At 43.3% G+C, this 23,327-nt stretch overlaps 1 protein-coding gene across 1 annotated transcript in view; it reads left to right on the top strand.

Moving 5' to 3' along the window:
• The window catches only part of LOC126263618 (sodium- and chloride-dependent GABA transporter ine-like), a 357,286-nt gene that overhangs the window by 100,384 nt on the left and 233,575 nt on the right, over positions 1-23,327 (top strand). The gene's annotated exons all lie outside the window — the stretch shown is intronic.

Genomic DNA, 23,327 nt, shown 5'->3' with positions numbered 1-23,327 from the left:
AAACTATTAGATCTCCATAGATAAACTGATTCTTACTATTCTTCACAAAGTTTAATGTCGACGAATTTCTAGTACGCTTGTACAGACAATAAGATGACTACATCATACGTATAAGGTAACCAACTCTGTTAAAACATTGCCTCTATTTTCAACATAGAGACTTAATACGCCCGTACATACCTTCATTCATTGAAACAGACCACAAACGCATTACTTGAAATAGACGTAGAGAGAAAAATTAATCAGTGGTGAAGTTTTAACTATACAATATGACAGACAGTGAATTGATATATAAATAGAAATTGAAACGGTTGTCTGCATTTTATGATACATGAATTCTGATAATTTAACCTGCTAATTGTTCTGACTGACATATTAAACAAGTTCTCATTTACCAGGATGAACTGAGTACAATAAAGTTAAACAAAATAAAACTTACCGGTACTATATACTTTCTGACATCGCTCGGTAAACACACACTTTTAGGAATGGTTATGAGTAACAAGAATTTCACTGTGATTATGTAAGGGTGTTGTATATACTTTTCGGATGTCAAGAAATTTCTGTTCGTCTGTATGGCAACAAACTAGTTAACTTCCTACGTCGACAACGTCAAACGGCTGCAGCACATTGCTGCATCTCTGTTCCTCTTCTTTAGTCCTATGAGGTAAAAAAAAAAGAAAGAAAAGAAAGGAGATGGCGCTATAGACTTACGCTGTATGCTGTTTTGAAGCCAGTTGGCGGGGCCTGCCGCCATCTTAAACAGCCCAAAAATTCAGCAGACTACTGTTTACGATAGCTTGTTCATTATTTCTGTCGGGTGCACGCAACAGCTGTTTTAAATACTAAAAATTACAATGCTTACGTTAATAACATGGTGTCAGGAAGACAGTTTCGAACGTTTTTCTGTTCTCGAATGTATATTTGCTCTACTTATACGACACATACGACCTCGTTAACGCGACTGGTTTGTTGTTAATATACTTTGACAAAACAAGAAGAGAAGGATGCGATTTGAAAAGGATACTGGAACTCCAAAACCAATGTTTGTTTGCTTAACGGTACTACTTCTTCTTAGTTACATTTTGAGCTTTCAACTCGTGTGCATAACATTTTTAATGTTCACGTTTGCAAAAAACTTAGCTACCTGTTCTTTGTTAGTCCATAAATGTATGCAATGACGAAAGAAGCAAGGAACGCTATATATCTTGTGCATTTCAACAAAGTGAATGATTATTGAAATGTGAAAGATATGGAAGGGGCATTCGAAAAGTTTTCGTTTGATGGCATTGTTGCAGGGTATATGCAACATAGATCGACTCCGGCGCCGGTATATAAACACCGACATGTAGGTTAGAGCATTCTTGTCTTTCCTATGTGCGTGCGGTAAATGCCTCCAAACAGGACCAACGTGCTGTTAGTCTTTTCTTAGCTTCCGAAGGACAAACACCGGTAGACGTCTGTGGAGAATGAAGAATGTGTATGGAATCGCACGACTGTCGAAACACGCCGTTCTAGAATGGTGCGCCAAGTTACGTGCTGCTTTATAACAACACACGTCCCCCATACTATGTATTACAAAATACTCGTACTTTCATAAAGAATTCACATACACTATGTGACCAAAAGTATCCAGACACCCCCAAAAACATATGTTTTCCGTATTAGGTGCATTGTGCTGCCACCTTACTGCCAGGTACTCCATATCAGCGACTTCGTGAGAGAGCAGAATGGGGCGCTCCGCGGAACTCGCGGACTTCGAACGTGGTCAGGCGATTGGGTGTCACTTGTGTCAGACGTCTGTACGCGAGATTTAAATATTCTTAAACTTCCCTAGGTCCACTGTTTCCGATGTGGTAGTGAAGTGGAAACGTGAAGGGACACGTACAGCACAAAAGCGTACAGGCCGACCTCGTGTGTTGACTGGCAGACCGTCGACAGTTGAAGAGGGTTGTAATGTGTAATGGGCAGACATCTATCCACACCATCACACAGGAATTCCAAACTACATCAGGATCCACTGCAAGTACTGTGGCAATTAGGCGAGAGGTGAGAAAACGGATTTCATGGTCGAGTGGCTACTCATAAGCCGCACATCACACCAAACGACGCCTCGCTTGGTGTAAGGAGCGTAAACATTGGACGATTGAACAGTGGGAAAACGCTGTGTGGAGTGACGTCATCTGCCAGCTTGTGTAGTGCCAATAGTAAAATTCGGAGGCGGTGCTGTTATGGTGTGAGCGTGTTTTTCATGGAGGGGGCTTGGACCCCTTGTTGTTTTGCGTGGCACTATCACAGCACAGGCCTACATTGATGTTTTAAGCACCTTCTTGCTTCCCACTGTTGAAGAGCAATTAGAGGATGGCGATTGCACTTTCAACACGATCGAGCACCTCATAATGCATACCCTGTGGTGGAGTGGTTACACGACAATAACATCCCTGTAATGGATTGGTCTACACAGAGTCCTTGCCTGAATCTATAGAACAAATCTGGGATGTTTTGGAACGCCGAATTCCTGCCAGGCTTCACCAACCGACATAGGTACCTCTCCTCAGCGCAGCACTCCGTTAAGAATGACCTGCCATTCCGCAAGAAACCTTCCAGCACCGATCTGAACGTATGCCTGCGAGAGTGGGAAATGTCATCACGGCTAAGGGTGGGCCAACACTATATTGATTTCCAACATTACCGATGGAGGGCGCCCCGAACTTGTAAGTCATTTTCAGCCAGGTGTCCGGATACTTTTGATCACATAGTGTGTGTAAGGACAGAAATATGCCAACCAATACAAAATGGACTTGCACTCGAAACAAAGGACGACCACTGAATCAGAGAATAATGGTAATTAAAAAAAGGTATTAAGGGTGAAATATTCCAGACAGATCCTTCCAGATTTTTGGTAACATAGGAGGGCGGGACAACCGCCATACTCGTAGATCAACGTCTTCCAGTAAAATCACATCATTTTACTGAAGGGTCTGACGGAGTGAAAATTTATGACGGAGGGGGGTTGAACACGAACGCTTGCCTTTGTGTGCCGTGATCTTAGCACTGAGTCATTCATAAAATAACACATCATCTCAGTTCATGCCAAGTGTCTAAAATAGAGCTTAGTTTCATCCGAGGAGGACATTTTGATGCTTCCGTATTAGTGTGTCTTCTGAAGTGGTAGAAAATGCATACAGAGCTTCTGGCAGAGGGACAGACGGTCGGTGCGAGGTCAGGAACGTGTTGCTGCAATGGCCGGCCCAGATCCACCAGTCGATTAACCTACATTAGGGCCAGCTTAACTAACTGCCCACATTCGCAGTTACTAAAGCGGTAACCTGTGGTGTTTCTCCGGAGTGCCATTTTCTGCGAACATAGCAATGTCACAATGCTTTCCGAAATTACACATTACAGTACCGGTAAGGTATTCTCGAATTTTATGTAAACATTACGGGAGCATTTGAAATACATAGGTTTCCCAGGAGGAATGGTCAATATTCTGGAATACTACAGTGACGATCATTCGAAGGGAGAAAAAAAAACATTGAAAATGGTCTTTAAAAATTTTTATCTTACGAGCTGCGAGCACTTGTTCAGTAGAGTAGATGTTTCTCACAGTAGCGAAGATAAGTGTTCATAGCTTTCAGGGCATACACTTTTGCTTCGAGTAATTGCCCCTGTCGTATCCTGAATAGAGACTGTCCCTCCTGGAACAGCATGTGTATATATGGGTTATATTTTAATTCTTACACCGCAGTTTGTCTTCAGGTGCACTGCTATGTACTTGTTTCTAGTAAAATAGGTTTTCTGTTAATCCTGTGTGTGTATCTCAGTATATGAAGACGAAGGAAGATTAGATTTTATCGTTCTATCGACTTTTGATATTAGAGACGGAGCAAAGGCTCGAATTAGACGGGGATGGAAAAGGGTAACTGTCACGTCTGTTGCAAAGGACCGGCCCAACATCCGTCCTACGTGACATAGGAAAACTTTACTTGGAATGGCCCATAGAGGATTTGATCCAGCGTAAACAATGTGCGTTTTTATCGGTTATAAAGGAGTGAACACATTCAACTACGTCTCCGCGTTCTCCTAGGTGATGTGCATAGCATTTGGTTTTGATAGCCAATTGGGGTGATTTCTTGCATCCAAATTAAGGAGACGATTTCAGCAGAGAGAGAGAGAGAGAGAGAGAGAGAGAGAGAGAGAGAGAGAGAGAGACCTTCTGGATTATAGCAATGTATGGTGTGGTAAGTCATATGGTAAAAGAAACACTTGAGACTGTTGTTAGCTTCCTAAGAAGCGCAACATTCTGCTATGTGCTCGAAAAGTATCCACGCTGATACCAAATACCTCGAAGGTAATAAATTGTTAGTTACTGTACCGCAGAAGCTGTTGTAAAAGAAAACACTGTTTAAAAAATGTGCAGTCGCCTGCAAACAGAAATGAGACAAGTAAGGTAGCTACTGAATATAGAATGCGCACGAAAATAGTCTTGTAGTTTTACATCGTGAAAGTCAGTTTAGTTACCCTTATTGGGTTCCGGTAAATTAGGACAAATCAGTTTAGAGTTCATATTAGCTACTGAATTAACGGCATTCACAGTAACATTTTCGTGCGAATATATTCTCGGTAAGTTTTGTGGATCACAGCTCATAAAGTGTCAGCGAAAGAACTAAAGATACCAAGAGACAGCCGCTGCTGAAGTAAAAACAAAATAAAGAAATCAACGCGCAAAGTAGTGGGTTACGGAAATACTAAGGAATGCAGAGATACGCTAAAAGTTCTCAGAGGCCATCGATACTGCGGTAATGAATAGCTCTGCAGGAAGTTCTCTGGAAGAGGAATGGACATATCTAAAAAGGGCACTCACAGAAGTTGAAAAGAAAAACGCAGGTACAAAAAGTAACTGCGAATAAACCATGGCTAACAGAAGAAATACTCCAGTTGATCGACGAAAGAAGGAAGTGCATAGCTGTTCAGGGAAATTTAGGAATACAGAAGTACAAGTCACTTAGAAATGAAATAAATGGGAATTACACAGCAACTAAGGCGGAAGACTACATGAAAAATGTCAATAAATGGAAAAAAGAACCAACTTTCGGTGTAGTTAAAAGCAAAGGCGGTAACGTTAACAGTGCAATGGGAATTCTACTGTTAAATGGAGAGAAGGGAGCGGATTGGTGGAAAGAGTACACTGAAGGCCTCTGTGAGGGGGACTTGTCTGATGACGTGATAGAAGAAGAAACAGGAAAGAATCAGAATTTAGAAGAACTTTTGAAGACTTAAAATAATTGGGGGAAGTGGCAACAGAACGACTATTCACTTCGGTGTGTAGAATGTATGACACTGGCGATGTACTACTAAAATTCCGGAAAACCATCGTCCACACGATTACGAAGATAGTGAGAGCCCACAAGTCCGAGAATTGAAGCACAATCAGCTTAGCAACTCACTCATCTAAGTTTCTGATAATAAAGATGGAAAAGAAAATGGAGGATCTGTTAATGATCAGTTTGGCTTTAGGAAACGTAAAGTCATCAGAGAGGCAGTTCTGACGTTGCGGTTGATAATGGAGGCAGAGGATACGTCGATATGGAAAAAGCGTTCGAAAACCTATAATAAATGATACAAAATGTTTGAAATTCCGAGAAAAACAGCGGTAAACTATAGGTAAACACAGGTAATATCCAAAATGTACAAGAACCAAGATGGAATAATAAGACTGGAAGACCAAGAAGGAAGTACTCGTATTAAGAAGGGTGTAAGACAGGGCCCTACTTTCAATCTATACATCGAAGCAGCAATGACGGAAATAAGAGGGTTCAAAAGTGGGATTAAAATTCATGGTGAAAGGATTCAATAAGAAGATTCAGTGATGACATTGTTATCGTCAGTGAATGTCAAGAAGAATTACAGGAATGGAACGAACAGTCTAATGGGTGCAGAATATAGGTTGAGAGTAAATCGAAGAAAGACGAAAGTAATGAGAAGCTACAGAAATGAGAATAACAAACTTAACATCAGGATTGATGGTCACAATGTAAATGACGTTAAGGAATTCTACTACCTAGACAGAAAAATAACCAATCGCGGACGGAGCAAGGAGAACATCAAAAGCAGACTAGCAATGGCAAAAAGGGCATTCCTGGCCAAGAGAAGTCTACTAGTATCAAACATAACGCTTAATTTGAGGAAGAAATTTCTGAATAAGTACGTCTGGATCACATTATTGTATGATAGTGAAACGCGGACTGTAGGAAAACCGGAACAGAAGAGAATCTAAGCGTTTGAGATATGGTGCTACCGAAGAATGTTGAAAATTAGGTGGATTGGTAAGGTAAGGAATGAGGTGGTCCTCCGCAGAATAGGCGAGGAAAGGAATATGTGGAAAACCACTGACAAGAAGGGACAGGTTGATAGAGCATGTGTTGAGACGTCAGGTCGTAATGTCCGTGGTACTAGAAGGACCTGTAGAGAGTTAAAACTGTAGAGGAAGACAGATATTGGAATACATCCAGCAAATAATTTAGGACGTAGGCTGCACATGCTACTCTGAAGTGAAGAGGTTGGCACAGAAGAGTAATTCGTGGCAGTCCGCATCAGTCCAGTCAGAAGACTGAAGATTCAGAAAAAAGAAAGAAGTACGAAAGCCTGGAAGTTAAGAGGCAAAGAAGAAACATTAAATAAAGGGAAAAACAAACAATGGGAAAAAGAATACTGATAATTTTCAGACACTTGTACGCGATGAATAATAGGCTGACGAAAGAGATCTCAGTGTGTTCAAATAACTCACTGTAATGCAGCCGAGCGAAGTCGTCGACAACGGCCGATACTTCGACAGGAGCACACTGTGCCATTTTCGAGGCAAAACGGCAGCAATAAGCGCTGTGCAAGCGAATTCAAAGCCTCGGTTGTCAGAGAAAAACACACACACAATAAACACCAGCGCCATCACAAATCAAAGACGACCGACATCAGAACTTACCGATAGTCAAATTATTAATCAATGGATGAGGTAGCATAAACTCTGTCCCTCTGTTTTTTGACAAATGAGACTGCAGGATTCCATGCAGAATTTAAACAGAAACCACCATCTCTATTCATAAAGTTACTTGCTAATTTAATTTCAACAGCTTCCTTAGATGGAAGTGCATGCCAAAAAAGCCGTGTTATATTCCATAGGATGACTGGTGCCAAGGAAATGTTCTGCAGATGGGGATTTGCTCGTCTGCTGTAAGCGTGTGTGCCGCTTATGCTCTATACACCGATTCTCCACAGTCCTGGTAGCCTGTCTATTATATGGCGTGCCACACCTGCAAGGAATACGGTACACTCTTCCCTTACGAAAACAAAGATCATCCTTTACGGAATCTAAAAGGACAGTGATCTTATATAGTATCATCAATCACCCTGTGCACAGTTGGTCGATAGCACAACGCACGTATAATCTTTCTGTCTTTATAACCATTCTGACGAAAGGTGACTTCGACATGGGCTAACTCAACTGACAAACTCTCAGGGTCTGATATAACATTGGACCTGTGAACCAAGGTACGAAGTACCCCTTCACGTTGAGCCAGTGGAGGAAGACTTCTACTAGTGAAAGCATTTCTAAACAGATTTTAAAATATTGTTTGTATCATTGTACGAAAAGTACCTGTTGTGTGAGATTTCTTTTTTTTATAGTTTACATTACTGTTTTATAATGCACAAAAATTCCCTCACTTGTAAATGAGAAGTTATGCGAAAGTTCTACTTTCCTCAGTCTGTAGATACAAGTCAATGTTAGTACACTTCCTACAAACGTAAAATCCCAATGTGCCATCCACTTTCGTCCTGACAGACACGCCAACGAAAGGGAGACAGCCATTCTTTTCCATGTCCCGCTTGAAACGAATATTCCGGTGGATTGAATTCAGGTGTTCTAAAGTCATTCAAACTCTCACTGACATGAGGCCAAACAATAGAAGTATCGTCTACATAACTGAAAAACACGCAGGTTTCAAAGCCGCCGACTCCAAGGCACGTTCCTCGACATCGTCCATAAACAAATTGGCAGTAACAGGTGACAACGGCCTTTCCATCTCAACTATATCTAATCGACCTAAAATCCGGCGAGTTCTTAATGTAGAGTCCACACTGACCTACTGTAGAGCTCAACAGAGTAGCAAAGTGTTTTGCCACACGATATGCCAGAGAACCATCTCGAAGTCACCTTTCGTCAGAATGGTTACAGTGAAAGATTAGACGTGCGTTGCGTTATCGACCAACTGTGCGCAGGGTGAATGATGATACTATGGAGGTGACACCAAAATCTACGGCCTTTTTGTCTTACGAAGGGAGCATTTCGAATAGGATTGGTCGTATTTTGTGGAAATATGATGCGAAGTCTGTTTTTCGACCAGGATCTAAGATTAGGGTCACTTTAGGTTCCGTAAAAGATGATCATGGTTTGCGTAAGTAGGTTGTCTACCGTATTCCTTGCAGCTGTTGAACGTCATATGTTGGGCAGACCATCAGGACTGTGGAGGACCAGTGTACAGAGCATAAGCAGCACACACGCTTAAAACAGTCGAGCAAATCTGCCATCAGAGAACACTGTCTTGGCAACGATCATCATACGGGATATAACAACGACGACGTTCCGGCACGCGCTTCCAGCTATTGGAATAGTGTTATTAAGGAAGCTATTTAAATTAAAGTAGCAATTAACTTTATGAACAGAGATTTTTTAACAAATTTTTCTTGAAATCCTGCTGCCTCATTTGCCAAAAAGCAGAGGAACAGACTTTGTTTTACCTCACCCGTTGATCATTAATTTCACTATCGATAATTTCTGACGTCGGTCGTCTTTAGTTTGTGATGGCGTCAGTGTTTGCTCTGTGTGTGTGTCATATATTGTGTGTGTGTTTACGGAATTTCTCTGAAAACGAAGGTTTTAAATTCGCTTGCACTGCGCTTTCGTACAGCAGTTTTGCCTTGACAACGGCAGGGTGTTCTGTTGACATATCGGCGGTTGTCGACGACGTCAATCGGCTGCATTCAAGTAAGTTATTGACGTCTGTTTATCCTGGGAGAAACTAAGGTCTCAGATGTTAGATTAACTCTGGGAAAATAAACGAGATATCTGGATCTGAGAAATTAAATATTTACGAATACACGGCATAAAGAGGAAGAAGAGGTAATACGTAGTAGTAGTAGTAGTAGTAGTAGTAGTAGTAGTAGTAGTAGTTGTAGTTGTAGTTGTCTTCAGTCCAGACACTGGTTTGATGCAGCTCTCCATGCTACTCTATCCTGTGCAAGCTTGAACATCTCCCAGTACCTACTGCAACCTACATCCTACTGAATCTGTTTAGTGTACTCATCCCTTGGTCTTCCTCTACGATTTTTAGCCTCCACGCTACCCTCCAATACTAAATGGGCGATCCCTTGATGCCTCAGAACATGTCCTACCAACTGATCCCTTCTTCTAGTCAAGTTGTGCCACAAACTTCTCCCCAATCCTATTCAATACCTCCTCATTAGTTATGTGATCTACCCATCTAATCTTCAGCATTCTTCTGTAGCACCACATTTCGAAAGCTTCTAATCTCTTCTTGTCCAAACTATTTATCGTCCACGTTTCACTTCCATACATGGCTACACTCCATACAAATACTTTCAGAAACGACTTCCTGACATTTAAATCTAAACTCGATGTTAACAAATTTCTCTTCTTCAGAAACGCTTTCCTTACCATTGCTAGTGTACATTTTATATCCTCTCTACTTCGACCATTATCAGTTATTTTGCTCCCCAAATAGCAAAACACCTTTACTACTTTAAGTGTCTCATTTCCTAATCTACTTCCGGCAGCATCACTCGATTTAATTCGACTACATTCCATTATTCTCGTTTTGCTTTTGTTGATGTTTATCTTATATCCTCCTTTCAAGACATTGCCCATTCCGTTCAACTGCTCTTCCAGGTCCTTTGCTGTCTCTGACAGAATTACAATGTCATCGGTGAACCTCAAAGTTTTTATTTCTTCTCCATGGATATGTAGTAGAAAGTGATATTTTCAGAAGGAAATTGTTAAATTCAGGATTCCATGGCAGAAGCAGAAAAAGTTTGAAGTGGTCTGAAGAAGCGACACGTTGAAAAATTGAACGAATATTAAAGGAAAGGAAGAGAGCAAATATACGAGTACAAGGAATTGAAATTGTCATTAGTTGATCAAAATTGAAGGGGGAAAAATAAGAAAAAAAAGAACAGCAGCGCAAACTAGATTACTGTAACATGCGTGAGCGCAACGAGAGCAGATTAAATACCAGTGTTGGCAGACAAAGTCGTAAGCGTTCCCGTGTCAACGTAGAAACTGAAACTATTCCAGAGAGTCTTTGACGGAATCTTCCCATCGAGTTTCGCTCTCGCCATCTGAAGAGCACTGAGGAATGTTTTGACGTTCATGTGAGTGACAACCGGCGTGAATCGACATAAAGAGTAAGGAAAGACCAGCGTCACGTGACAGACTGTCTAACTCCTGTCTCTAAGCGCAGTGGATTCGCAGAGCTGTGGACGCGCACAAATCGTCGTCAGCGCTGCGGGAGGCAAATGGCTAAGTGTCGCTGGCAGCAGTACCAGCAGCAGCCGTATCGGATAACGAGGCCCACGGGTTGTGCGGCCAGGAGGGCAATGAAGCAGTCCGCGGAGTGGAAGCGGAGACTGCGTCTAGAGTTGAGGACGGCCAGGATGTGGGCGATCCAGCGGCGCGGCAGGAAGCGGGGGACCTGCGCTGGCCCGGCGCTCTTCTGGCGTTCACAGGGAAGCGGGTCAAGTTGACGCCCTGCGCAACGCCCCCCGGCCCGTGCACACGCCGCGGCAGCGCGTCCCTGTCCCCCCACCTCACAGGCCTGCCGCGGAGGGGGAAATTGCTGGCACTCCCGGCGGCCGCCTGATACCTAGCGCACGGCCATCTGCTATTTCGAAAGCTCGTTCACGATAAACGATGCCAATTCCCATGGGACGGGAACGGAACGGCAGACGATGTCACCGTCAAATGGTGAAGTGTTCACACTAGACGGAACATCAACGCTACGGCCCCCCGCTTAGCTTACCTCAGTACCAAACAGTGATAGCGACGTTATGAGTTACCTTCCGTGATACTATAATCCGTCCGAAAAGGCCTCGGAAGGTCTAACAGTACCGACCGACCGCCGTGTCATCCTCGAGCGAAGGCGTCGTCGTTGTTGTGGTCTTCAGTCCTGAGACTGATTTGATGCAGCTCCCCGTGCTACTCTATCCTGTGCAGGCTTCTTCATCTCCCAGTACCTACTGCAGCCTACATCCTTCTGAATCTGCTTAGTGTATTCATCTCTTGGTCTCCTTCTAAGATTTTTACCCTCCACGCTGCCCTCCAATACTAAATTGGTGATTCCTTGATGCCTCAGAACATGTCCTACCAACCGTTCCCTCTTTATCAGGTTGTGCCACAAACTCTTCTTCTCCCCAATTCTATTCAATACCTCCTCATTAGTTATGTGATCTACCCATCTAATCTTCAGCATTCTTCTGTAGCACCACATTTCGAAAGCTTCTATTCTCTTCTTGTCCAAACTATTTATCGTCCATGTTTCACTTCCATACATTGCTACACTCCATACAAATACTTTCAGAAACGACTTCCTGACACTTAAATCTATACTCGATGTTAACAATTTCCTCTTCTTCAGAAACGCTTTCCTTGCCATTGCCAGTCTACATTTCATATCCTCTCTACTTCGACCATCATCAGTTATTTTGCTCCCCAAACAGCAAAACTCCTTTACTACTTTAAGTGTCTCATTTCCTAATCTAATTCCCTCAGCATCACCCGAGTTAATTCGACTACATTCCATTATCCTCGTTTTGCTTTTGTTAATCATCTTATACCCTCCTTTCAAGACACTGTCCATTCCGTTCAACTGTTCTTCCAAGTCCTTTGCTGTATCTGACAGAATTACAATTTCATCGGTGAACCTCAACGTTTTTATTTCTTCTCCATGAATTTTAATACCTACTCCGAATTTTTCTTTTGTTTCCTTCAATGCTTGCTCAATATACAGATTGGATAACATCGGGGATAGGCTACAACCCTGTCTCACTCCCTTCCCAACCATTGCTTCCCTTTCATGTTCCTCGACTCTTATAACTGCCATCTGGTTTCTGTACAAATTGTAAACAGTCTTTCGCTCCCTGTATTTAACCCCTGCCACTTCCAGAATTTGAAAGAGAGTTTTCCCAATATGCCCAAGGCGTCACTGATTCCGAATATGGAGGGGCTTGTGGTCAACACACCGCTATCAGCTTTTGTGACCCGAGTCGCTACTTCTCAATTGGCCTCACAAGCGATGAGTGCACCACGCTTGCCAACAGCGCACGGCGGACCTGAACGGTCATCCATCCAAGCGTTAGCCAAGCCCGACACTGCTGAAGTTTGGTTATCTGACGGGAAATTTAGCCACGGATTTATCAAGCAAGCCCGTGCACGTATCAACAAAGTTTGTAGCGTATGCTATGTTTAGACAATGGCAGTAATGGCTATAAATACAGATAAAACATTTCTAACATTGAATTTGGCACTGTGTTTGAAGAAGGTTCCGGGAATGATTTAAAACGAGAGAGAAAAATAAGCATGAAAATCTGATGAAGGAAATGTTACTCTCGGGATTTGATCATTACAGTAATTTTCTGAGAACAGACAGTGAATAAAGAAATTAAAATATAGTTACTTCGCCCACACACTGAAAAGAAAAAAAGACATAAGCGTGTGAGAATTTATTCTCCGTTACTTGGTTCTCTAATAACTTCATTAAAATGCCACAACGTGGGAACGTATAACGTACATCGCCCATGGAAGAACCGGAGTAGCCGACCGATGTGGCCGAGCGGCTCTAGGCGCTTCAGTCTGGAAATGCGCGGCGGCTACGGTCGCAGGTTCGAACCGCGCCTCGGGCATGGATGTGTGTGATGTCCGTAGGTTAGTTGGGCTTAAGTAGTTCTAAGTTCTAGGGGACTGATGACCTCAGATGTTAAGTCCCATAGTGCTGAGAGCCATTTTTGAACCGGAGAACATCAATGTTTATTTTTCCTTTTTTATTGGACTCTCACTTGTATATTATGCGGAGAATACTGATTTTCTTCTTAACCTCTTCCTGCCTAATATATGACTGAGAAGTATGGACATCTCTACTATTCTGATAATTGCCAATGCTGCTATGTTTTTATCCTTGATAGTTCCACAGTTTTGCATACATTGGAGTAAATTGCATTAAAACTGTTTTTCACTGATCACATGCTGCGAGACAACAACATCAAACAACGTCCATCATTTTGTCAAATTTTCCGTCGATCAATATTATCACGAAGACATAAGTTATGTTAGAGAAACACGACAAACAGCAACGTACACGGTTAAATATGTGACTAAAATTGTAAAATTTGACAGATTGTTTGATCGTGCACGGGGGCCTTAAATCTGAACAGAGCATCAGGATTAAGGAACTACCAATAACAAAGATTATTAATAGCCAAAGCAAACTTCAGAACGCACTTTCTTGATAAAGTTTATCATACAAATTTCTGAGAAGCAAGAAAGAGGAGAAGCAGTGGCCGACAGCCTTCACTTAACTACTGAAAAGCGTCGTTTTGATAGAGTTGTCAGTGCTAATAGACAATTAATAATACGTGAAATAACTGCAGAAATCAATGTGGGACGTACGACGAACGTATCTGTCACGACAGTGTAGCGAAATTTGGCGTTAATGGGATATGGCGGCAGACAAGCTACAGGAATGCCTATGCTAACTGCACGCCGTTGCCTGCAGCGCCTCACCTGGGCTGGTGATCATATCGATTACACCTCAGACGACTGACTACAGAACCGTTGTGTAGTCAGGTGAGTACCCATTTCTGTTGGTAAGAGGTGATGGTAGGGTTTGAGTATGATGTAGATCCCACGAAGCCATGGACCCAAGTTGTCAACAAGGCACTGTGCAAGCTGGTGTTGGCTCCGTAATGGAGTGGTTTGTGTTTAAATGGAATGGAATGGATTCTCTGGTCCAGCCGAACCGATCATTGTCTGGAAATGGTTATGTTCGGCTATTTGGCCGCCATTTACATTCATTCATGGACTTAATGCAACGATGGGCTGTTACCAGAACACAATTCACGATTGGTTTGAAGAACCTTCTGGACAGTTAGAGCGAATGACATAGCTATCCAGATAAACATATATGAATCCATTCGAACATTTGAGAGACATAATCGGAAGATCAGTCCGTGCGCAAAAATCGTGCACCGGCAACACTTGGACGGTTGTAGAGGCAGTATGGCTCAATATTTCTGCAGGGGACTTCATACGACTTGCTGAGTCCATGCCACGTCGAGCTGCAGCACTACGCCGGGCCAGAGGAGGTCCGACGCTGTATTAGGAGATATCCCATGACTTTCGTCACATCATTGTACATCCTTACATGCATTTTATAACATATAGAGATATTTATACCCAGCGTTGGCTTTTTCTCAGTCCAGTTATTCTAAAGCAGCCATTTTTTGCTTTCAGATATTTTGCCCTCGTTGTGTAAAAACATTCAGTTGAAGAAAATTCCAGGCAGTTGTGTAAAACTTGCAGTGTATCACGAAAATGAAGCAAAATAATAAAATAAATATAAATGAGAAGCACAGTATTAGGTGTGGTCTACAGAATTAATTTATCATCAGATTGTAACTGACTAGAAGGTGGTAGAGTATTCGAAAGCAACACTGAAAAATATGTTAGTCATCAAAAGTGGGGCAAGGACAAGGTCATCTTTGACAGTGTAGTAGTAATGTAATTAAAGAATTAAAAGTTAAACACTAAATAAATGTAAAAGAGAAAACAAGAAAAGACATCTACAGTAAACCCGAAAAACAATGCGTAATAACAGTGTAAATTAAATTAACAATACGAATAAAATAATACTAGTACTTTCTGGGAGTACTAAAGACTAGCTTGAAAATGTGTTAGGAAAAGGATACAGAAACAGAGTAAAATATAGAATTAACAGTTGTAACAACAGAATGTATGGAGTACACACATAATTACTACAAAATAAATAAATGCAAGAAAAAACGAGAAATAAATGTACTATACTTGTACTAGTTTTCTTAACTGTCCATGGTGTGTTTACGAAGATGGTTAATGCTCCGAAACAATGGAACAAATAAATAAAATCGGTTTTGTGAGAAACAAATCGATCATAGGCATCTTTTCGTGTTGCTCACTGTTAGTAAAATATATCGTGATCATTATTGGGCTTCGTTCTTCGCTCTTGTTTTTGTAGGAAGCAGTAAACTGCATCTAGAGTATTTAATCGATAGTCTATGAGGAGACTCCGAGCAAAGCAGGTTATTCGTGCCAGTGCTGGACGACCACGCATCGCGGCGTTCTCTTGGAGACGTTCCAACGCTGATGGAGGCCAGTATCCTACTCAGTGTGCAGACAAACATTAATAAATTACAGAAGAAACGCGGAAGTTTTGTCACACGTTACGCGCAGCAAATGTCCGACATGTCCCCCCCCCCCCTCTCTCTCTCTCTCTCTCTCTCTGTGTGTGTGTGTGTGTGTGTGTGTGTGTGTGTGTGTGTGTGTGTGTGTGTGTAGCAGCTTCATTTTTCTTTTTTTCTGCACTGCACTGCTGCCGAGTACTCAGTACCAGACTGTCGCTCGATCTGGACTGTATCTCGATCATTTCTCATTCAGAATGACGAGGCAGCATCTAAACAGTTAACGGATCAAAATTTCTTCCGCGACTTGGGCGAAATGACTTTGAAACACTTTTTACTGTAAGTGAAATGAGCAGTAGTATCACTGTTCTTAGCAAAACATTCTCTATGATATTATGAAACACATTTCTCAATGCGTTTACAATTATCTCTTACAAGACTTCATAATTACAGATTACTTTGCTTTAGTAAAGTGACGAATCCTGTTATACCCGACAATTCGAAAATGAGTGGCCGGCCGGGGTGTCCGAGCGGTTCTAGGCGCTTCAATCTGGAACCGCGCGACCGCTACGGTCGCAGGTTCGAATCCTGCCTTGGGCATGGATGTGTGTGATGTCCTTAGGTTAGTTAGGCTTAAGTAGTTCTAAGTTCTAGGGGACTGATGACCTCAGATGTTACGTCCCATAGTGCTCAGAGCCATTTGAACTATTTTTTTTTTTTTTAAAATGAGTGTGGTGTTCACTTCAGATGTTGCATTCGCAGTGCTACAGTTTCAACTATTTCCACACAAGACCCAGTTCTTTCGTTCTACTATCGTGGTTAGTCTACAGCTTTCTACTAGATGCGTACGAGTTATTTATTATTAGACGTATGTAAAAATATTCTTTCTACGGAACTTCGAAATACATGATATATTGTGTAAAAAAACGTGTTCGTCTACTTCAACTGCACTATGAACTTAGATTTCAAACAAAGCAGGAATTCTTAGTTGAAGTATCACGTATAGAAATTTTATGATTTCAACAACAAAATTATATAAAATAAGAAGCTCTCTATATACTTATCTTAGAGCGATCTAATTGCTCCAGCCAAAGTTCGATAATCTTCCGCCGTTTAAAATCAGAGTGATTTGCGACAACACTGGTGAATACAGTAGCTAAACTTCCAACAGTGCAGAAACTAACAGCAAACGTGATACGAGGTTGCGGCTATACTCTAAAGGCATTCGGCGATTTTTGTACGTCAAACCCATAAGATTTGGAAGTTGGGTTGGTGTTCAAAGGAGCAGTCGAAGGGTGACAGTAAACCATATTCCTTTCTGTGGAAAAAAAAGTGTGATGGAGAGAGTATGAGCAAGTTGTTGACGTTAACTTTTACGGCAGAATATATGAACTACGATACCACGAACGATCTAGAGAAGCTATAAGCAGAAGGGGTTTTAAAAAATCCTCCGACAAGCTTTTCAGCACTCCCACTGAATATCTAATTAGTCTATAAAGTCAGTTACTTAAAATTTCATACGTTGCTAGCAATCGAAGAAACAAAGAATCTTGTTTGTACATCATCTCTTGTCGAGGCATCTTTTACATTTATTTGGTGTCAGTAGTTTCGGTCACACAGAAGAATGAAAGCACTTTGTACAAAACATGAATCCGAGGAAGAGTTCATTCCTTCAGGATAAAACATAGTTGCCGCGCGGGATTAGCCGAGCGGTCTTTGGCGGTGCAGTCATGGACTGTGCGGCTGGTCCCGGCGGAGGTTCGAGTCCTCCCTCGGCCATGGGTGCGTGTGTTTGTCCTTAGGATAATTTAGGTTAAGTAGTGTGTAAGCTTAGGGACTGATGACCTTAGCAGTTAAGTCCCATAAGATTTCACACATTTGATCATTTTGAAAGATAGTTGTTTTCGGTAAGATTATTAATCCATTACCACGCAACCTCGCACTTCAGCGGCTCTGAGTAGTAAGATTCAAGATACCATAATCATGAGATGGTTTAGTGAAAGTCTGTATTGTTCTATCAGAGATTTTTGTGGGTTTTCTTAATGGCAGTGCTATAGATACCAGTAAATGTAATACGTTTTTAGAATGGCGATCTCATGTACTTATAATGGAGATCGTATGAGGAGGTGAAGTGCAAACAGGTTTTCGACTTACATTGATTTTAACTTTACTGCCTTGAAGACTAACGTTCTGGTGGGTTGTATAAGAAATATGTTTTACTAGTATCTTCGAAACTTCTTGGCAAATTCAAACTGGCACTCGAACCCGGGGTTTGCCAAGAACTTTCAAATCGGCGCGTACTCCGCTGTAGCTCATTCTGGAAGCATTTAAGCATTGTTGTTTTTCGAAATTTTTCTAACATAAAATTACCTTCTCGTTATTGTGCGTTCTTGAGGACAATGTGTTGATACTGAATGTTATCCTTTTGACGAGACATTAGTCTCCGTCTGTAACGCCGTTAAAATTTCGTTTAGTCTTGGAGAATACATACGGCTGCGTTCATTACTTTTCCATCATCTTTATCGCATGAGGGCGTTTGTGTAAGAGTTGCCTTATCAGGTATTGCATTTTAAAATAGGATACGTCGACACTGAAGAAGCGGAAAATTCTCTCAAAAAAACTTTTGTGTGTGAAACATGCTTGTAAAATACTGGCACAGCGCATAAGCTGCTTTGGCTTGCGAATGCTGCCGCGTGTCTTGAGGCAACTTTGCCAGTCCTTGCCTGCGGCCAGAGTGAGTCCGACATTGATTCTCTTTGAAAGTGATTTCAGCGCGTTTCATTACTGGCGTCCTTCGGTCTCGCTCGCCTCTCAGCAGCAAGTTCCTTGCGCCGGTCTGGCGGTTCTCCGCCGCTTCCTGTGTGTAACGCCGCGGCTGGGCGACTCGCAACAAGAGCTAAGTTTGGCATCTCTGAAATATGAGAGGTGAAGTAAACGTCGTAAAACACTCGTATGTTTCCGTACATTGTCAAACGCCACAACTATCGTAATTCTCTAGTCTTCATGCAGTCATAACTTGTAAAGAACAAAAGGAATAACTAGTGATCTGCCACGGAAGACTGTTCTGCTGTCACTTCAACCTGTCATTTCTCCAAGTACGCGAATGGTCACTGTAGCTTTAGGTCTTCGTGGATTTAACATTTAGGGGCATCATTCTTAGTTGTTTAATGGTATAATATCTGTGGCTAGCTGAAATTTGAGATTTAACTCTGATTCGTTAAACGCTGTTTGCAACAGCATATCTCTATAAATTCTTGTTAAAGATACGTGCTCCAGATTCAAATTCTCATGTCAGTCAGCAAACGCTCTCCCCCCCTCCCCAAGGGAAGCATCACGAAAGGTTCAGCAATAGCAGCTTTACAACAAACGGTTTGTTCATGTAGTTAAGTTTCAAAGAGAGCACATGAAGCCCAGGAGTAACGTTCGTAGCATTGTTTCTGTTAGCAGAAACATTCTTCTTTAGTCCTTTGTGATCCCCATGACTACGTGGAGTGTTCTTACACACCTGTGTTTAGCAGACAATGTGCCTCCATGAGCTCTGTATGTGTAGCGTGGGGTTCAGTAATTCTACAAACTCTTGATAGAGTGAAGGCTAATGTGACGTATGCATCAACTGCGAGGCCATCGGCGGCCGGTGTGGCCGAACGGTTCTAGGCGCTTCAGTCTGGAACCGCGCGACCGCCAAGGTCGCAGGTTCGAATCCTGCCTCGGGCATGGATGTGTGTTAGGTTTAAGTAGTTCTAAGTTCTAGGGGACTGATGACCTCAGATGTTAAGTCCCATAGTGCTCAGTCATTAAAATATTTTCCGTTGTTGGAAGCCTATTTAGTTACATACGACGGTGATCGGCCCAACATAGTTGTCAGGCTGATGGCTTAGAAGCCTTTCAAAGATTTTTTGAGTCAGTTGGAGTAATTGACGTAATAGCATGAACATCACCACTAAGGAATAATGCAAATGGGACAGAAATCGGTAGATGTGATGTACGTGTACAGACAAACAGTTCCAGAAACGTGAACAGACAAACCGTTCATTCACTAGAAAAAGCTTTACAAATTGAACGACTCAATAAGGCGATGGTCCTTATGCAAGCGGTTATTCGGCTTGGCATTGATTGAATGACGTGGTGGATGTCCTACTGAGGGATTCCATGCCAAATTCCGTCAATGGCGCGTTAGATCTACAAAATCCCGAGGCGGTTACAGGGCCCTGCACATAATGCTCCAATAGTTCTCAGTTGGAGGGAGATCCGGCGAACTTACTGGTCGAGGTAGGGTTTGGCAAGCACAAAGACAAGCAATAGAAACCCTAGCCGTGTGCGGGCGGGCATTATCTTGTTGCAGAGTAAGCCACGGATGGGTTGCCATGAAGGGCAACAAAACGGGGCGTAGAACGTTGTCTAAGTAGCTCTGTGCTGTAAGTTTGCCGCGGATGACAACCAAAGGAGACCTGCTATCAAAAGAAAAGGCACCATAGACCATCACTCCAGGCTGTCGGGGCGTATGGCTGGAGACAGTTACGTTGGTATCCCACCGCTATCTCGAGCGTCTCCAGACACCTCTTCTGAATGGAATCTCGTTGACTGTAGTAGAATTGTCGCCATTGAAGAGTTCCACTTCGAACTGAATCCCGATGACCAGTAAAGAGGTACCTGAGAAGCCCCGTCATACGCCTCGACAAGCGGGAGTGATGGTTTGAGGTGCCATTTTATTTCATAGAAGGGCCCCCTATCGTTGTCATACGCGGCAATGTAACAGCGGAGCGGTATCTCGACGATATTCTACGCCCTGTTTTGTTGGCCTTCATGGCAAGCCAACTTGGGCTAACATTTCGGCAGCATAATGCCAGCTCGCATACGATGACTGTTTATGCTCCTTGTGTTCGTGCTTGTCAAAACCGCATCCTGGCCAGCAAGGCCGCGGAACCCTGCAACCAGTTCGGAATTTTGAGGATCTAAGGCGCCGGTTGGGCAGAATTTGGCACGGTATTCCGCAGGACATCCAACAACTGTCAATCAACGCCAAGCCGAATAATTGCTTGCGTAAGGGCTCGAGGTAGATCAACGCGTTATCGATATGCTCAACTTCTGAAGCTCTTTTTCTCGAATAAACCATGCAATTTTCTGAAATTGTAATCCTTGTTTTGTGCACACACGTAGATCACATCTACCTCCGTCCCACTCGAATAGTTCCTTCGTGTAGCGTCGTCTTTTTATATTACAATGTATAATGCGCAACTAAGATTTGAGAATAAGATTTCTATTCCGAGTTTTCATGTTATCTTGTCCAGTGTCTGTAGTAAAACAGCAGAAGTAGTTAAGATTTTTCACTGTCGCGCTGGTAATATTCTGTCCTAATTACGTAACTGGCAAGAATGAGAAGATCAGGATTTATCTTCGGTGCATATTTTTCGCTTCCAGTCTGAGGTGTGACTACCGTACGATCTACGAATTGTGTACGCTGACATATAATACGGAAAAGAAACGCTCAGATACATCTCTCCATTTAATTTTGCTTTTCCTCATTTTATGCACTACAGGCCATTAAAATTGCTACAACAAGAAGAAATGCAGATGATAAACGGGTGTTCAATGGACAAATATATTATACTAGAACCGACATGTGATTACATTTTCACGCTGCCGACCAAGGTGGCCGAGCGTTTCTAGGCGCTACAGTCTGGAACCGCGAGACCGCTACAGTCACAGGTTCGAATCCTGCCTCGGGCATCGATGTGTGTGATGTCCTTAGGTTAGTTAGGTTTAAGTAGTTCTAAGTTCTAGGGGACCGATGACCTCAGAAGTTAAGTCCCATAGTGCTCAGAGCCACATTTTCACGCAATTTGGGTGCACAGATCCTGAGAAATCAGTACCCAGAACAACCAGCTCTGGCCTTAATAACGGCCTTGATACGCCTGGGCATTGAGTCAAACAGAGCTTGGATGGCGTGTACAGGTACAGCTGCCCATGCAGCTTCAACACGATACCACAGTTCATCAAGAGTAGTGAGTGGCGTATTGTGACGAGCCAGTTGCTCGGCCACCATTGACCAGACGTTTCCAATTGGTGAGAGATATGGAGAATGTGCTGGCCAGGGCAGCAGTCGAACATTTCCTGTATCCAGAAAGGCCCGTAAGGGACCTGCAACATGCGGTCGTGCATTATCCTGCTGAAATGTAGGGTTTCAGGGATCGAATGATGGTAGAGCCACGGGTCGTAACACATCTGAAGTGAAATGTAACGTCCACTGTTCGAAGTGCCGTCAATGCGAACAAGAGGTGACCGAGACGTGTAACCAATGGCACCCCATACCATCACGTCGGGTGATATGCCAGTATGGCGATGACGAAAACGCGCTTCCAATGTGCGTTCACCGCGATGTCACGAAACACGGATGCGACCATCATGTTGCTGTAAACAGAACCTGGATTCATCCGAAAAAATGACGTTTTGCCATTCGTGCACCCAGGTTCGTCGTTGAATACACCATCGCAGGCGCTCCTGTCTGTGATGCAGCGTCAAGGGTAACCGCAGCCATGGTCTCCGAGCTGTTCGTGCAGATGGTTGTCGTCTTGCAAACGTCCCCGTCTGTTGCCTCAGGGATCGAGACGTGGCTGCATGATCCGTTACAGCCATGCGGATAAGATGCCTGTCATCTCGACTGCTAGTGATACGAAGCCGTTGGGAACCAGCACGGCGTTCCGTATTATCCTCCTGAACCCACCGATTCCATATTCTGCTAACGGTCATTGGATCTCGACCAACGCGAGCAGCAGTGTCGCGATACGATAAACCGCAATCGCGATAGGCTACAATCCGACCTTTATCAAAGTCGGAAACGTGATGGTACGCATTTCTCCTCCTTACACGAGGCATCACAACAACGTTTCACCAGGCAAGGCCGGTCAACTGCTGTTTGTGTATGAGAAATCGGTTGGAAACGTTCCTCATGTCAGCAGGTTGTAGGTGTCGCCACCGGCGCCAACCTTGTGTGACTGCTCTGAAAATCTAATCATTTGCTAATCACAACATATCTTCCTGTCGGTTAAATTTCGCGTCTGTAGCACATTTTCGTGGTGTAGCAATTTTAATGGCCAGTAGTGTAGTTGTAATAAAATACTTTTGCTTTTCTACCTGGAGATTATGTTCTTCCAGTTAGAGAAGCAAAGCGCGCGCGCACACACACACACACACACACACACACACACACACACACACACACACACACACACTCACTCTGTCCCTCCCTCCCTCCCCCCCTTGTGTGTGTGTGTGTGGGGGGGGGGGGGGGGAAGAGCGGTCGGGCAGCGGTCACAATCCGCGGTGTGCAGGTTTCTCACGGAGTTGCAAATAAACCAGTTCAAATATGGGGTGTCCGAAAGATGGTCGCTAGACTCGGTCCGGCTGCGATTACGTGACCAGAGGCCGGCCGGCCAGCCGGCACGGCACTCCAGTGGCGGCGCGGCGGGTCCATTCAGATGCGTGCCGGCGCGGCTCAACAGGTCTGACCCGTAAGCCATTCACATGTGCCGCACGTCCCCTCGGCTCCGCGGCAGCCTCGTCAGTCGGTACGCCCCACACGCGCTCCAGCCGAGCGGCAAGCCATCCATCAAATTTATCGAAGCGCACTGTGATACCCGTTGAACCACCTCACCAGCTACCGATGTTTCTTTAATTTTTATTAGGCTTAAAAGTCCATTATTCACAGTGATGCAGGGCTTAGATTGAACATTATCAAGTGACAGAGTAAGCACCTGGAAAATCGGAGACTTGGCACCCATTCACGCAGTTTTTTTTCAGCGAAAGCTGTCGCCGGCTAACAAATACAGCGT

The sequence above is a fragment of the Schistocerca nitens genome, chromosome 1 (genome assembly GCF_023898315.1).
Source record: "Schistocerca nitens isolate TAMUIC-IGC-003100 chromosome 1, iqSchNite1.1, whole genome shotgun sequence".
Taxonomy (NCBI): domain Eukaryota; kingdom Metazoa; phylum Arthropoda; class Insecta; order Orthoptera; family Acrididae; genus Schistocerca; species Schistocerca nitens.
This window is presented reverse-complemented; position numbering and strand designations above follow the sequence as displayed.